The sequence below is a fragment of the Mustelus asterias genome, chromosome 8 (assembly GCF_964213995.1).
Source record: "Mustelus asterias chromosome 8, sMusAst1.hap1.1, whole genome shotgun sequence".
Classification (NCBI taxonomy): domain Eukaryota; kingdom Metazoa; phylum Chordata; class Chondrichthyes; order Carcharhiniformes; family Triakidae; genus Mustelus; species Mustelus asterias.
Window position 1 is genome coordinate 13,047,911 of NC_135808.1, and position 15,797 is coordinate 13,063,707.

The following is a 15,797-nucleotide window of genomic DNA, read 5'->3' on the forward strand; positions in this document are numbered from 1 at the left end:
CCGCCCAAAACACGCTGATCTTCCAGTTGAAAGATTTGTCCTCGACCGAGTGTTGCAGACTGGCACATTCCAAGGTCCAGGACTACGTGCTGAGGGACGCGCTCAAGCTTGGGGCAGCCAGCGCAAAGGCACAATGGGGAAAGGCCACCGTGTAAAGCCTTTCAACCGAGGCAGACCGAGGGCCCGGTAACTGTAGAATGCCCTCGGCCTGCGTAACTGTGTGCCAATCTGAAAAATAACAGCACTCTGATGTATGTATATAGTTTTTAAGTACTGAAATGTAATTAATGTAATGTGGTGTAAATAAGCATAGTATTGTACTGTAAAAATGGTTCTTTTTTTGCACTGTTTGTAATTTTTGAGTCTGTCGTTTTGCAATGGTTTATTTGAGAGTTTTTTTAAAAAAGTAGCCGGATGAGAGAATGTTCCGGGTGCATGGGATTATGCAGGCTCACTCTCCCTCCTAGTTTCTGAAAAGTTAAATCTTTCCTTCCTGAAATAGTTGGAGAGGAAAAGGCTTTTCTTTCCAAAACACAAAGTTTGAAGGACAAATTGCAGAAGGTTGTTCACTTCCTTTTAAGGGAAATATGTAAATAGAAATGGTGGTGATTATCAACATTCCTCTCACTAAAGAGGAACAATCAAACATTAATCGGAATAATACAGAAGGATTGAACGGCCTTGATAAAGAAGATTCTCAATAAAGCGAGAACCTGGAGTTTGAAACGGAGCAAGTATGACTGTAAGATGTAGTGTTTGATGCCGGCTGGCCGTGTGTGAGGATGCTCAAGCATACTTACCTGGCAGGGGTGAGACCATGATCATGAAGGTGGTTCGCCCAGGACGAGGCTAGCCCATTGCACTTCGGGTGTGCTGACGCCTGCGATGTCCCCAAATGCGGGATACTCGACTGCAAAATTTGTGGTAGTGGGGGACTGCGTTCGCGCTAACCCCTGATTTCATAATCAAAGATAGAGTTTGGCGTATTTCTTCTTTCTGAAGAGCCCGCTGGTTTGTAATGTCATGAGCGACTTTTGCAGCCCAATCGATTTGGTTCCGACGAGTTATAATCTGCAGCCTTTTGTTTTTAGCTTCTCATAAATATTCACCCACTTTTTAGAGAATGTGCTTTCTGTCATTTTTCATTCACGCTCACACCTCTGCAGATGATTTCCTCTGCTTGTGTGCTGGCCTTCAGCAGGCACAGGATGATATTGTATCATTTTTAAAATCATGAATGGGAGAGACTTAGAGAAGAAGATGCTATTGGACTTTTTTCAAAAGATTCATTCATCCAGAAACAAATGATTCCCCCAGCTGCTTCGAAAATTACTTTTGGAACTTTACACCCTGGGATATACTCGATTGCAAAATTTATGGAGGTGGGGAACTGCATGAATACAAAATAGAGGTTGATCATTTTCTAACGGACGGTGCTGTTGTAGGTCATTTTCTCTGAAAGCCCTCAAAATACATTTGATTTCGTAGAATCCTTACAGTACAGAAGGAGGCCGTACGGCCCAAGTCTGTACCAACCACAATCCCACCCAGGCCCCACTCCTGTAACTCCACGCATTTACCCTGCTAATCCCCCTGACACTCGGGTCAATTTAGCATGGCCAATCAACCTAACCCGCACAATTTGGACTGGGGGAAGAAACAAGTGCACCCGGAGGAAACCCATGCAGACACGGGAAGAAAGTGGAAACTCCACACAGACAGTGACCTGAAGGCCGGAATACACAGTGAAAAGTATTGCCTCTTGCATGCTGTACAGACAAAACATGGCGTGCATAGAGAAGGAGATGAGAGAGTGCCGAATGTAGTATTACAGTCATAGCTAGGGTGTGGAGAAAGATCAACTTAATGCGAGTTACGTCCATTCAAAAGTCTGATGGTAGAAGGGTAGATGGTTTTGAGTCGGTTGGTACGTGACCTCAAATTTTTGTATCTTTTTCTCAACAGAAGTAGGTGACCTGGCTTGGCTGGTGGTGAGAAGGGCACTCCCCGTCAGATCCTTTGTGCACGCTCGAGGTCTCAACATCACCGCACGCTGCCCTCGAAGCGGCTGCGGGGGTGATGAGGCGGTCGCACACCTCCTTGTGGAATGTGCCTTTGCAAAGAAAAGCGGTTTGTCCCGAGCAGTTCGGTGACGCAGGGCTCTGTGCTCTACGGGCTGTTTGCGGGGACGCACACCGAGACAAATATCAACTGCTGCTGGAGGGTCATCAACTCGGTGAAGGATGCACTTTGGTCCGCCCAAAACACGCTGATCTTCCAGTTGAAAGATTTGTCCTCGACCGAGTGTTGCAGACTGGCACATTCCAAGGTCCAGGACTACGTGCTGAGGGACGCGCTCAAACTTGGGGCAGCCAGCGCAAAGGCACAATGGGGAAAGGCCACCGTGTAAAGCCTTTCAATCGAGGCAGACCGAGGGCCCGGTAACTGTAGAATGCCCTCGGCCTGCGTAACTGTGTGCCAATCTGAAAAATAACAGCACTCTGATGTATGTATATAGTTTTTAAGTACTGAAATGTAATTAATGTAATGTGGTGTAAATAAGCATAGTATTGTACTGTAAAAATGGTTCTTTTTTTGCACTGTTTGTAATTTTTGAGTCTGTCGTTTTGCAATGGTTTATTTGAGAGTTTTTTAAAAAAAGTAGCCGGAAGAGAGAATGTTCCGGGTGCATGGGATTATGCAGGCTCACTCTCCCTCCTAGTTTCTGAAAAGTTAAATCTTTCCTTCCTGAAATAGTTGGAGAGGAAAAGGCTTTTCTTTCCAAAACACAAAGTTTGAAGGACAAATTGCAGAAGGTTGTTCACTTCCTTTTAAGGGAAATATGTAAATAGATAGGGTGGTGATTATCAACATTCCTCTCACTAAAGAGGAACAATCAAACATTAATCGGAATAATACAGATGGAATGAACGGCCTTGATAAAGAAGATTCTCAATAAAGCGAGAACCTGGAGTTTGAAACGGAGCAAGTATGACTGTAAGATGTAGTGTTTGATGCCGGCTGGCCGTGTGTGAGGATGCTCAAGCATACTTACCTGGCAGGGGTGAAACCATGATCATGAAGGTGGTTCGCCCAGGACGAGGCTAGCCCATTGCACTTCGGGTGTGCTGACGCCTGCGATGTCCCCAAATGCGGGATACTCGACTGCAAAATTTGTGGTAGTGGGGGACTGCGTTCGCGCTAACCCCTGATTTCATAATCAAAGATAGAGTTTGGCGTATTTCTTCTTTCTGAAGAGCCCGCTGGTTTGTAATGTCATGAGCGACTTTTGCAGCCCAATCGATTTGGTTCCGACGAGTTATAATCTGCAGCCTTTTGTTTTTAGCTTCTCATAAATATTCACCCACTTTTTAGAGAATGTGCTTTCTGTCATTTTTCATTCACGCTCACACCTCTGCAGATGATTTCCTCTGCTTGTGTGCTGGCCTTCAGCAGGCACAGGATGATATTGTATCATTTTTAAAATCATGAATGGGAGAGACTGAGAGAAGAAGATGCTATTGACCTTTTTCAAAAGATTCATTCATCCAGAAACAAATGATTCCCCCAGCTGCTTCGAAAATTACTTTTGGAACTTTACACCCTGGGATATACTCGATTGCAAAATTTATGGAGGTGGGGAACTGCATGAATACAAAATAGAGGTTGATCATTTTCTAACGGACGGTGCTGTTGTAGGTCATTTTCTCTGAAAGCCCTCGAAATACATTTGATTTCGTAGAATCCTTACAGTACAGAAGGAGGCCGTACGGCCCAAGTCTGTACCAACCACAATCCCACCCAGGCCCCACTCCTGTAACTCCACGCATTTACCCTGCTAATCCCCCTGACACTCGGGTCAATTTAGCATGGCCAATCAACCTAACCCGCACAATTTGGACTGGGGGAAGAAACAAGTGCACCCGGAGGAAACCAATGCAGACACGGGAAGAAAGTGGAAACTCCACACAGACAGTGACCTGAAGGCCGGAATACACAGTGAAAAGTATTGCCTCTTGCATGCTGTACAGACAAAACATGCCGTGCATAGAGAAGGAGATGAGAGAGTGCCGAATGGAGTATTACAGTCATAGCTAGGGTGTAGAGAAAGATCAACTTAATGCGAGTTAGGTCCATTCAAAAGTCTGATGGTAGAAGGGTAGATGGTTTTGAGTCGGTTGGTACGTGACCTCAAATTTTTGTATCTTTTTCTCAACAGAAATAGGTGACCTGGCTTGGCTGGTGGTGAGAAGGGCACTCCCCGTCAGATCCTTTGTGCACGATCGAGGTCTCAACATCACCGCACGCTGCCCTCGAAGCGGCTGCGGGGGTGATGAGGCGGTTGCACACCTCCTTGTGGAATGTGCCTTTGCAAAGAAGGTCTGGAGTGAGATGTAGTGGTATTTGTCGCGGTTCGTCCCGAGCAGTTCGGTGACGCAGGACTCTGTGCTCTACGGGCTGTTTGCGGGGACGCACACCGAGACAAATATCAACTGCTGCTGGAGGGTCATCAACTCGGTGAAGGATGCACTTTGGTCCGCCCAAAACACGCTGATCTTCCAGTTGAAAGATTTGTCCTCGACCGAGTGTTGCAGACTGGCACATTCCAAGGTCCAGGACTACGTGCTGAGGGACGCGCTCAAGCTTGGGGCAGCCAGCGCAAAGGCACAATGGGGAAAGGCCACCGTGTAAAGCCTTTCAACCGAGGCAGACCGAGGGGCCGGTAACTGTAGAATGCCCTCGGCCTGCGTAACTGTGTGCCAATCTGAAAAATAACAGCACTCTGATGTATGTATATAGTTTTTAAGTACTGAAATGTAATTAATGTAGTGTAAATAAGCATAGTATTGTACTGTAAAAATGGTTCTTTTTTTGCACTGTTTGTAATTTTTGAGTCTGTCGTTTTGCAATGGTTTATTTGAGAGTTTTTTTAAAAAAGTAGCCGGAAGAGAGAATGTTCCGGGTGCATGGGATTATGCAGGCTCACTCTCCCTCCTAGTTTCTGAAAAGTTAAATCTTTCCTTCCTGAAATAGTTGGAGAGGAAAAGGCTTTTCTTTCCAAAACACAAAGTTTGAAGGACAAATTGCAGAAGGTTGTTCACTTCCTTTTAAGGGAAATATGTAAATAGATAGGGTGGTGATTATCAACATTCCTCTCACTAAAGAGGAACAATCAAACATTAATCGGAATAATACAGAAGGATTGAACGGCCTTGATAAAGAAGATTCTCAATAAAGCGAGAACCTGGAGTTTGAAACGGAGCAAGTATGACTGTAAGATGTAGTGTTTGATGCCGGCTGGCCGTGTGTGAGGATGCTCAAGCATACTTACCTGGCAGGGGTGAAACCATGATCATGAAGGTGGTTCGCCCAGGACGAGGCTAGCCCATTGCACTTCGGGTGTGCTGACGCCTGCGATGTCCCCAAATGCGGGATACTCGACTGCAAAATTTGTGGTAGTGGGGGACTGCGTTCGCGCTAACCCCTGATTTCATAATCAAAGATAGAGTTTGGCGTATTTCTTCTTTCTGAAGAGCCCGCTGGTTTGTAATGTCATGAGCGACTTTTGCAGCCCAATCGATTTGGTTCCGACGAGTTATAATCTGCAGCCTTTTGTTTTTAGCTTCTCATAAATATTCACCCACTTTTTAGAGAATGTGCTTTCTGTCATTTTTCATTCACGCTCACACCTCTGCAGATGATTTCCTCTGCTTGTGTGCTGGCCTTCAGCAGGCACAGGATGATATTGTATCATTTTTAAAATCATGAATGGGAGAGACTGAGAGAAGAAGATGCTATTGACCTTTTTCAAAAGATTCATTCATCCAGAAACAAATGATTCCCCCAGCTGCTTCGAAAATTACTTTTGGAACTTTACACCCTGGGATATACTCGATTGCAAAATTTATGGAGGTGGGGAACTGCATGAATACAAAATAGAGGTTGATCATTTTCTAACGGACGGTGCTGTTGTAGGTCATTTTCTCTGAAAGCCCTCGAAATACATTTGATTTCGTAGAATCCTTACAGTACAGAAGGAGGCCGTACGGCCCAAGTCTGTACCAACCACAATCCCACCCAGGCCCCACTCCTGTAACTCCACGCATTTACCCTGCTAATCCCCCTGATACTCGGGTCAATTTAGCATGGCCAATCAACCTAACCCGCACAATTTGGACTGGGGGAAGAAACAAGTGCACCCGGAGGAAACCCATGCAGACACGGGAAGAAAGTGGAAACTCCACACAGGCAGTGACCTGAAGGCCGGAATACACAGTGTAAAGTATTGCCTCTTGCATGCTGTACAGACAAAACATGCCGTGCATAGAGAAGGAGATGAGAGAGTGCCGAATGTCGTATTACAGTCATAGCTAGGGTGTAGAGAAAGATCAACTTAATGCGGGTTAGGTCCATTCAAAAGTCTGATGGTAGAAGGGTAGATGGTTTTGAGTCGGTTGGTACGTGACCTCAAATTTTTGTATCTTTTTCTCAACAGAAGTAGGTGACCTGGCTTGGCTGGTGGTGAGAAGGGCACTCCCCGTCAGATCCTTTGTGCACGCTCGAGGTCTCAACATCACCGCACGCTGCCCTCGAAGCGGCTGCGGGGGTGATGAGGCGGTCGCACACCTCCTTGTGGAATGTGCCTTTGCAAAGAAAAGCGGTTTGTCCCGAGCAGTTCGGTGACGCAGGGCTCTGTGCTCTACGGGCTGTTTGCGGGGACGCACACCGAGACAAATATCAACTGCTGCTGGAGGGTCATCAACTCGGTGAAGGATGCACTTTGGTCCGCCCAAAACACGCTGATCTTCCAGTTGAAAGATTTGTCCTCGACCGAGTGTTGCAGACTGGCACATTCCAAGGTCCAGGACTACGTGCTGAGGGACGCGCTCAAACTTGGGGCAGCCAGCGCAAAGGCACAATGGGGAAAGGCCACCGTGTAAAGCCTTTCAATCGAGGCAGACCGAGGGCCCGGTAACTGTAGAATGCCCTCGGCCTGCGTAACTGTGTGCCAATCTGAAAAATAACAGCACTCTGATGTATGTATATAGTTTTTAAGTACTGAAATGTAATTAATGTAATGTGGTGTAAATAAGCATAGTATTGTACTGTAAAAATGGTTCTTTTTTTGCACTGTTTGTAATTTTTGAGTCTGTCGTTTTGCAATGGTTTATTTGAGAGTTTTTTTAAAAAAGTAGCCGGAAGAGAGAATGTTCCGGGTGCATGGGATTATGCAGGCTCACTCTCCCTCCTAGTTTCTGAAAAGTTAAATCTTTCCTTCCTGAAATAGTTGGAGAGGAAAAGGCTTTTCTTTCCAAAACACAAAGTTTGAAGGACAAATTGCAGAAGGTTGTTCACTTCCTTTTAAGGGAAATATGTAAATAGATAGGGTGGTGATTATCAACATTCCTCTCACTAAAGAGGAACAATCAAACATTAATCGGAATAATACAGAAGGAATGAACGGCCTTGATAAAGAAGATTGGCTGTCAGACAGAAGGCAGAGAGTTGGGATAAAAGGTTCTTTCTCAGAATGGCAACCGGTGACAAGTGGTGTCCCGCAGGGTTCAGTGTTGGGGCCACAGCTGTTCTCTTTATATATTAACGATCTAGATGACGGGACTGGGAGCATTCTGGCCAAGTTTGCCGATGATACAAAGATAGGTGGAGGGGCAGGTAGTATTGAGGAGGTGGGGAGGCTGCAGAAAGATTTAGACAGTTTAGGAGAGTGGTCCAAGAAGTGGCTGATGAAATTCAACGTGGGCAAGTGCGAGGTCGTACACTTTGGAAAAAAGAATAGAGGCATGGACTATTTTCTAAACGGTGACAAAATTCATAATGCTAAAGTGCAAAGGGACTTGGGAGTCCTAGTCCAGGATTCTCTAAAGGTAAACTTGCAGGTTGAGTCCGTAATTAGGAAAGCAAATGTAATGTTGTCATTTATCTCAAGAGGCTTGGAATACAAAAGCAGGGATGTACTTCTGAGGCTTTATAAAGCACTGGTTAGGCCCCATTTGGAGTACTGTGAGCAATTTTGGGCCCCACACCTCAGGAAGGACATACTGGCACTGGAGCGGGTCCAGCGGAGATTCACACGGATGATCCCAGGAATGGTAGGCCTGACATACGATGAACGTCTGAGGATCGTGGGATTATATTCATTGGAGTTTAGGAGGTTGAGGGGAGATCTGATAGAAACTTACAAGATAATGAACGGCTTAGATAGGATGGACGTAGGGAAGTTGTTTCCATTAACAGGGGAGACTAGGACGCGGGGGCACAGCCTTAGAATAAAAGGGAGTCACTTTAGAACAGAGATGAGGAGAAATTTCTTCAGCCAGAGAGTGGTGGGTCTGTGGAATTCATTGCCACAGAGGGCTGTGGAGGCCGAGACGTTGAGCGTCTTCAAGACAGAAATTGATAAATTCTTGATTTCTCGAGGAATTAAGGGCTATGGGGAGAGAGCGGGTAAATGGAGTTGAAATCAACCATGATTGAATGGTGGAGTGGACTCGATGGGCCGAATGGCCTTACTTCCGCTCCTATGTCTTATGGTCTTATGGTCTTATTCTCAATAAAGCGAGAACCTGGAGTTTGAAACGGAGCAAGTATGACTGTAAGATGTAGTGTTTGATGCCGGCTGGCCGTGTGTGAGGATGCTCAAGCATACTTACCTGGCAGGGGTGAAACCATGATCATGAAGGTGGTTCGCCCAGGACGAGGCTAGCCCATTGCACTTCGGGTGTGCTGACGCCTGCGATGTCCCCAAATGCGGGATACTCGACTGCAAAATTTGTGGTAGTGGGGGACTGCGTTCGCGCTAACCCCTGATTTCATAATCAAAGATAGAGTTTGGCGTATTTCTTCTTTCTGAAGAGCCCGCTGGTTTGTAATGTCATGAGCGACTTTTGCAGCCTAATCGATTTGGTTCCGACGAGTTATAATCTGCAGCCTTTTGTTTTTAGCTTCTCATAAATATTCACCCACTTTTTAGAGAATGTGCTTTCTGTCATTTTTCATTCACGCTCACACCTCTGCAGATGATTTCCTCTGCTTGTGTGCTGGCCTTCAGCAGGCACAGGATGATATTGTATCATTTTTAAAATCATGAATGGGAGAGACTGAGAGAAGAAGATGCTATTGACCTTTTTCAAAAGATTCATTCATCCAGAAACAAATGATTCCCCCAGCTGCTTCGAAAATTACTTTTGGAACTTTACACCCTGGGATATACTCGATTGCAAAATTTATGGAGGTGGGGAACTGCATGAATACAAAATAGAGGTTGATCATTTTCTAACGGACGGTGCTGTTGTAGGTCATTTTCTCTGAAAGCCCTCGAAATACATTTGATTTCGTAGAATCCTTACAGTACAGAAGGAGGCCGTACGGCCCAAGTCTGTACCAACCACAATCCCACCCAGGCCCCACTCCTGTAACTCCACGCATTTACCCTGCTAATCCCCCTGACACTCGGGTCAATTTAGCATGGCCAATCAACCTAACCCGCACAATTTGGACTGGGGGAAGAAACAAGTGCACCCGGAGGAAACCAATGCAGACACGGGAAGAAAGTGGAAACTCCACACAGACAGTGACCTGAAGGCCGGAATACACAGTGAAAAGTATTGCCTCTTGCATGCTGTACAGACAAAACATGCCGTGCATAGAGAAGGAGATGAGAGAGTGCCGAATGGAGTATTACAGTCATTGCTAGGGTGTAGAGAAAGATCAACTTAATGCGAGTTAGGTCCATTCAAAAGTCTGATGGTAGAAGGGTAGATGGTTTTGAGTCGGTTGGTACGTGACCTCAAATTTTTGTATCTTTTTCTCAACAGAAATAGGTGACCTGGCTTGGCTGGTGGTGAGAAGGGCACTCCCCGTCAGATCCTTTGTGCACGCTCGAGGTCTCAACATCACCGCACGCTGCCCTCGAAGCGGCTGCGGGGGTGATGAGGCGGTTGCACACCTCCTTGTGGAATGTGCCTTTGCAAAGAAGGTCTGGAGTGAGATGTAGTGGTATTTGTCGCGGTTCGTCCCGAGCAGTTCGGTGACGCAGGACTCTGTGCTCTACGGGCTGTTTGCGGGGACGCACACCGAGACAAATATCAACTGCTGCTGGAGGGTCATCAACTCGGTGAAGGATGCACTTTGGTCCGCCCAAAACACGCTGATCTTCCAGTTGAAAGATTTGTCCTCGACCGAGTGTTGCAGACTGGCACATTCCAAGGTCCAGGACTACGTGCTGAGGGACGCGCTCAAGCTTGGGGCAGCCAGCGCAAAGGCACAATGGGGAAAGGCCACCGTGTAAAGCCTTTCAACCGAGGCAGACCGAGGGGCCGGTAACTGTAGAATGCCCTCGGCCTGCGTAACTGTGTGCCAATCTGAAAAATAACAGCACTCTGATGTATGTATATAGTTTTTAAGTACTGAAATGTAATTAATGTAGTGTAAATAAGCATAGTATTGTACTGTAAAAATGGTTCTTTTTTTGCACTGTTTGTAATTTTTGAGTCTGTCGTTTTGCAATGGTTTATTTGAGAGTTTTTTTAAAAAAGTAGCCGGAAGAGAGAATGTTCCGGGTGCATGGGATTATGCAGGCTCACTCTCCCTCCTAGTTTCTGAAAAGTTAAATCTTTCCTTCCTGAAATAGTTAGAGAGGAAAAGGCTTTTCTTTCCAAAACACAAAGTTTGAAGGACAAATTGCAGAAGGTTGTTCACTTCCTTTTAAGGGAAATATGTAAATAGATAGGGTGGTGATTATCAACATTCCTCTCACTAAAGAGGAACAATCAAACATTAATCGGAATAATACAGAAGGATTGAACGGCCTTGATAAAGAAGATTCTCAATAAAGCGAGAACCTGGAGTTTGAAACGGAGTAAGTATGACTGTAAGATGTAGTGTTTGATGCCGGCTGGCCGTGTGTGAGGGTGTTCAAGCATACTTACCTGGCAGGGGTGAAACCATGATCATGAAGGTGGTTCGCCCAGGACGAGGCTAGCCCATTGCACTTCGGGTGTGCTGACGCCTGCGATGTCCCCAAATGCGGGATACTCGACTGCAAAATTTGTGGTAGTGGGGGACTGCGTTCGCGCTAACCCCTGATTTCATAATCAAAGATAGAGTTTGGCGTATTTCTTCTTTCTGAAGAGCCCGCTGGTTCGTAATGTCATGAGCGACTTTTGCAGCCCAATCGATTTGGTTCCGACGAGTTATAATCTGCAGCCTTTTGTTTTTAGCTTCTCATAAATATTCACCCACTTTTTAGAGAATGTGCTTTCTGTCATTTTTCATTCACGCTCACACCTCTGCAGATGATTTCCTCTGCTTGTGTGCTGGCCTTCAGCAGGCACAGGATGATATTGTATCATTTTTAAAATCATGAATGGGAGAGACTTAGAGAAGAAGATGCTATTGGACTTTTTTCAAAAGATTCATTCATCCAGAAACAAATGATTCCCCCAGCTGCTTCGAAAATTACTTTTGGAACTTTACACCCTGGGATATACTCGATTGCAAAATTTATGGAGGTGGGGAACTGCATGAATACAAAATAGAGGTTGATCATTTTCTAACGGACGGTGCTGTTGTAGGTCATTTTCTCTGAAAGCCCTCAAAATACATTTGATTTCGTAGAATCCTTACAGTACAGAAGGAGGCCGTACGGCCCAAGTCTGTACCAACCACAATCCCACCCAGGCCGCACTCCTGTAAGTCCACGCATTTACCCTGCTAATCCCCCTGACACTCGGGTCAATTTAGCATGGCCAATCAACCTAACCCGCACAATTTGGACTGGGGGAAGAAACAAGTGCACCCGGAGGAAACCCATGCAGACACGGGAAGAAAGTGGAAACTCCACACAGACAGTGACCAGAAGGCCGGAATACACAGTGAAAAGTATTGCCTCTTGCATGCTGTACAGACAAAACATGGCGTGCATAGAGAAGGAGATGAGAGAGTGCCGAATGTAGTATTACAGTCATAGCTAGGGTGTGGAGAAAGATCAACTTAATGCGAGTTACGTCCATTCAAAAGTCTGATGGTAGAAGGGTAGATGGTTTTGAGTCGGTTGGTACGTGACCTCAAATTTTTGTATCTTTTTCTCAACAGAAGTAGGTGACCTGGCTTGGCTGGTGGTGAGAAGGGCACTCCCCGTCAGATCCTTTGTGCACGCTCGAGGTCTCAACATCACCGCACGCTGCCCTCGAAGCGGCTGCGGGGGTGATGAGGCGGTCGCACACCTCCTTGTGGAATGTGCCTTTGCAAAGAAAAGCGGTTTGTCCCGAGCAGTTCGGTGACGCAGGGCTCTGTGCTCTACGGGCTGTTTGCGGGGACGCACACCGAGACAAATATCAACTGCTGCTGGAGGGTCATCAACTCGGTGAAGGATGCACTTTGGTCCGCCCAAAACACGCTGATCTTCCAGTTGAAAGATTTGTCCTCGACCGAGTGTTGCAGACTGGCACATTCCAAGGTCCAGGACTACGTGCTGAGGGACGCGCTCAAACTTGGGGCAGCCAGCGCAAAGGCACAATGGGGAAAGGCCACCGTGTAAAGCCTTTCAATCGAGGCAGACCGAGGGCCCGGTAACTGTAGAATGCCCTCGGCCTGCGTAACTGTGTGCCAATCTGAAAAATAACAGCACTCTGATGTATGTATATAGTTTTTAAGTACTGAAATGTAATTAATGTAATGTGGTGTAAATAAGCATAGTATTGTACTGTAAAAATGGTTCTTTTTTTGCACTGTTTGTAATTTTTGAGTCTGTCGTTTTGCAATGGTTTATTTGAGAGTTTTTTTAAAAAAGTAGCCGGAAGAGAGAATGTTCCGGGTGCATGGGATTATGCAGGCTCACTCTCCCTCCTAGTTTCTGAAAAGTTAAATCTTTCCTTCCTGAAATAGTTGGAGAGGAAAAGGCTTTTCTTTCCAAAACACAAAGTTTGAAGGACAAATTGCAGAAGGTTGTTCACTTCCTTTTAAGGGAAATATGTAAATAGATAGGGTGGTGATTATCAACATTCCTCTCACTAAAGAGGAACAATCAAACATTAATCGGAATAATACAGAAGGAATGAACGGCCTTGATAAAGAAGATTGGCTGTCAGACAGAAGGCAGAGAGTTGGGATAAAAGGTTCTTTCTCAGAATGGCAACCGGTGACAAGTGGTGTCCCGCAGGGTTCAGTGTTGGGGCCACAGCTGTTCTCTTTATATATTAACGATCTAGATGACGGGACTGGGAGCATTCTGGCCAAGTTTGCCGATGATACAAAGATAGGTGGAGGGGCAGGTAGTATTGAGGAGGTGGGGAGGCTGCAGAAAGATTTAGACAGTTTAGGAGAGTGGTCCAAGAAGTGGCTGATGAAATTCAACGTGGGCAAGTGCGAGGTCGTACACTTTGGAAAAAAGAATAGAGGCATGGACTATTTTCTAAACGGTGACAAAATTCATAATGCTAAAGTGCAAAGGGACTTGGGAGTCCTAGTCCAGGATTCTCTAAAGGTAAACTTGCAGGTTGAGTCCGTAATTAGGAAAGCAAATGTAATGTTGTCATTTATCTCAAGAGGCTTGGAATACAAAAGCAGGGATGTACTTCTGAGGCTTTATAAAGCACTGGTTAGGCCCCATTTGGAGTACTGTGAGCAATTTTGGGCCCCACACCTCAGGAAGGACATACTGGCACTGGAGCGGGTCCAGCGGAGATTCACACGGATGATCCCAGGAATGGTAGGCCTGACATACGATGAACGTCTGAGGATCGTGGGATTATATTCATTGGAGTTTAGGAGGTTGAGGGGAGATCTGATAGAAACTTACAAGATAATGAACGGCTTAGATAGGATGGACGTAGGGAAGTTGTTTCCATTAACAGGGGAGACTAGGACGCGGGGGCACAGCCTTAGAATAAAAGGGAGTCACTTTAGAACAGAGATGAGGAGAAATTTCTTCAGCCAGAGAGTGGTGGGTCTGTGGAATTCATTGCCACAGAGGGCTGTGGAGGCCGAGACGTTGAGCGTCTTCAAGACAGAAATTGATAAATTCTTGATTTCTCGAGGAATTAAGGGCTATGGGGAGAGAGCGGGTAAATGGAGTTGAAATCAACCATGATTGAATGGTGGAGTGGACTCGATGGGCCGAATGGCCTTACTTCCGCTCCTATGTCTTATGGTCTTATGGTCTTATTCTCAATAAAGCGAGAACCTGGAGTTTGAAACGGAGCAAGTATGACTGTAAGATGTAGTGTTTGATGCCGGCTGGCCGTGTGTGAGGATGCTCAAGCATACTTACCTGGCAGGGGTGAAACCATGATCATGAAGGTGGTTCGCCCAGGACGAGGCTAGCCCATTGCACTTCGGGTGTGCTGACGCCTGCGATGTCCCCAAATGCGGGATACTCGACTGCAAAATTTGTGGTAGTGGGGGACTGCGTTCGCGCTAACCCCTGATTTCATAATCAAAGATAGAGTTTGGCGTATTTCTTCTTTCTGAAGAGCCCGCTGGTTTGTAATGTCATGAGCGACTTTTGCAGCCTAATCGATTTGGTTCCGACGAGTTATAATCTGCAGCCTTTTGTTTTTAGCTTCTCATAAATATTCACCCACTTTTTAGAGAATGTGCTTTCTGTCATTTTTCATTCACGCTCACACCTCTGCAGATGATTTCCTCTGCTTGTGTGCTGGCCTTCAGCAGGCACAGGATGATATTGTATCATTTTTAAAATCATGAATGGGAGAGACTGAGAGAAGAAGATGCTATTGACCTTTTTCAAAAGATTCATTCATCCAGAAACAAATGATTCCCCCAGCTGCTTCGAAAATTACTTTTGGAACTTTACACCCTGGGATATACTCGATTGCAAAATTTATGGAGGTGGGGAACTGCATGAATACAAAATAGAGGTTGATCATTTTCTAACGGACGGTGCTGTTGTAGGTCATTTTCTCTGAAAGCCCTCGAAATACATTTGATTTCGTAGAATCCTTACAGTACAGAAGGAGGCCGTACGGCCCAAGTCTGTACCAACCACAATCCCACCCAGGCCCCACTCCTGTAACTCCACGCATTTACCCTGCTAATCCCCCTGACACTCGGGTCAATTTAGCATGGCCAATCAACCTAACCCGCACAATTTGGACTGGGGGAAGAAACAAGTGCACCCGGAGGAAACCAATGCAGACACGGGAAGAAAGTGGAAACTCCACACAGACAGTGACCTGAAGGCCGGAATACACAGTGAAAAGTATTGCCTCTTGCATGCTGTACAGACAAAACATGCCGTGCATAGAGAAGGAGATGAGAGAGTGCCGAATGGAGTATTACAGTCATTGCTAGGGTGTAGAGAAAGATCAACTTAATGCGAGTTAGGTCCATTCAAAAGTCTGATGGTAGAAGGGTAGATGGTTTTGAGTCGGTTGGTACGTGACCTCAAATTTTTGTATCTTTTTCTCAACAGAAATAGGTGACCTGGCTTGGCTGGTGGTGAGAAGGGCACTCCCCGTCAGATCCTTTGTGCACGCTCGAGGTCTCAACATCACCGCACGCTGCCCTCGAAGCGGCTGCGGGGGTGATGAGGCGGTTGCACACCTCCTTGTGGAATGTGCCTTTGCAAAGAAGGTCTGGAGTGAGATGTAGTGGTATTTGTCGCGGTTCGTCCCGAGCAGTTCGGTGACGCAGGACTCTGTGCTCTACGGGCTGTTTGCGGGGACGCACACCGAGACAAATATCAACTGCTGCTGGAGGGTCATCAACTCGGTGAAGGATGCACTTTGGTCCGCCCAAAACACGCTGATCTTCCA

General features: G+C 46.0%; 1 protein-coding gene, 1 long non-coding RNA gene and 6 other non-coding genes across 8 annotated transcripts in view; all 8 read left to right on the forward strand.

Moving 5' to 3' along the window:
• Positions 1–15,797, forward strand: part of LOC144496867 (uncharacterized) — an 825,626-nt gene that overhangs the window by 70,039 nt on the left and 739,790 nt on the right. The window lies entirely within an intron of this gene.
• The window catches only part of LOC144497480 (caspase-9-like), a 40,678-nt gene that overhangs the window by 23,741 nt on the left and 1,140 nt on the right, over positions 1–15,797 (forward strand). The window lies entirely within an intron of this gene.
• LOC144498150 (U1 spliceosomal RNA) lies at positions 793–956 on the forward strand. The gene has a single exon (XR_013498683.1). It is a non-coding gene; the product is annotated as a U1 spliceosomal RNA (small nuclear RNA).
• LOC144498142 (U1 spliceosomal RNA) lies at positions 3,048–3,211 on the forward strand. The gene has a single exon (XR_013498675.1). It is a non-coding gene; the product is annotated as a U1 spliceosomal RNA (small nuclear RNA).
• On the forward strand, positions 5,325–5,488 carry LOC144498143 (U1 spliceosomal RNA). The gene has a single exon (XR_013498676.1). It is a non-coding gene; the product is annotated as a U1 spliceosomal RNA (small nuclear RNA).
• On the forward strand, positions 8,665–8,828 carry LOC144498144 (U1 spliceosomal RNA). The gene has a single exon (XR_013498677.1). It is a non-coding gene; the product is annotated as a U1 spliceosomal RNA (small nuclear RNA).
• LOC144498145 (U1 spliceosomal RNA) lies at positions 10,942–11,105 on the forward strand. The gene has a single exon (XR_013498678.1). It is a non-coding gene; the product is annotated as a U1 spliceosomal RNA (small nuclear RNA).
• LOC144498146 (U1 spliceosomal RNA) lies at positions 14,283–14,446 on the forward strand. Its single transcript, XR_013498679.1, has one exon. It is a non-coding gene; the product is annotated as a U1 spliceosomal RNA (small nuclear RNA).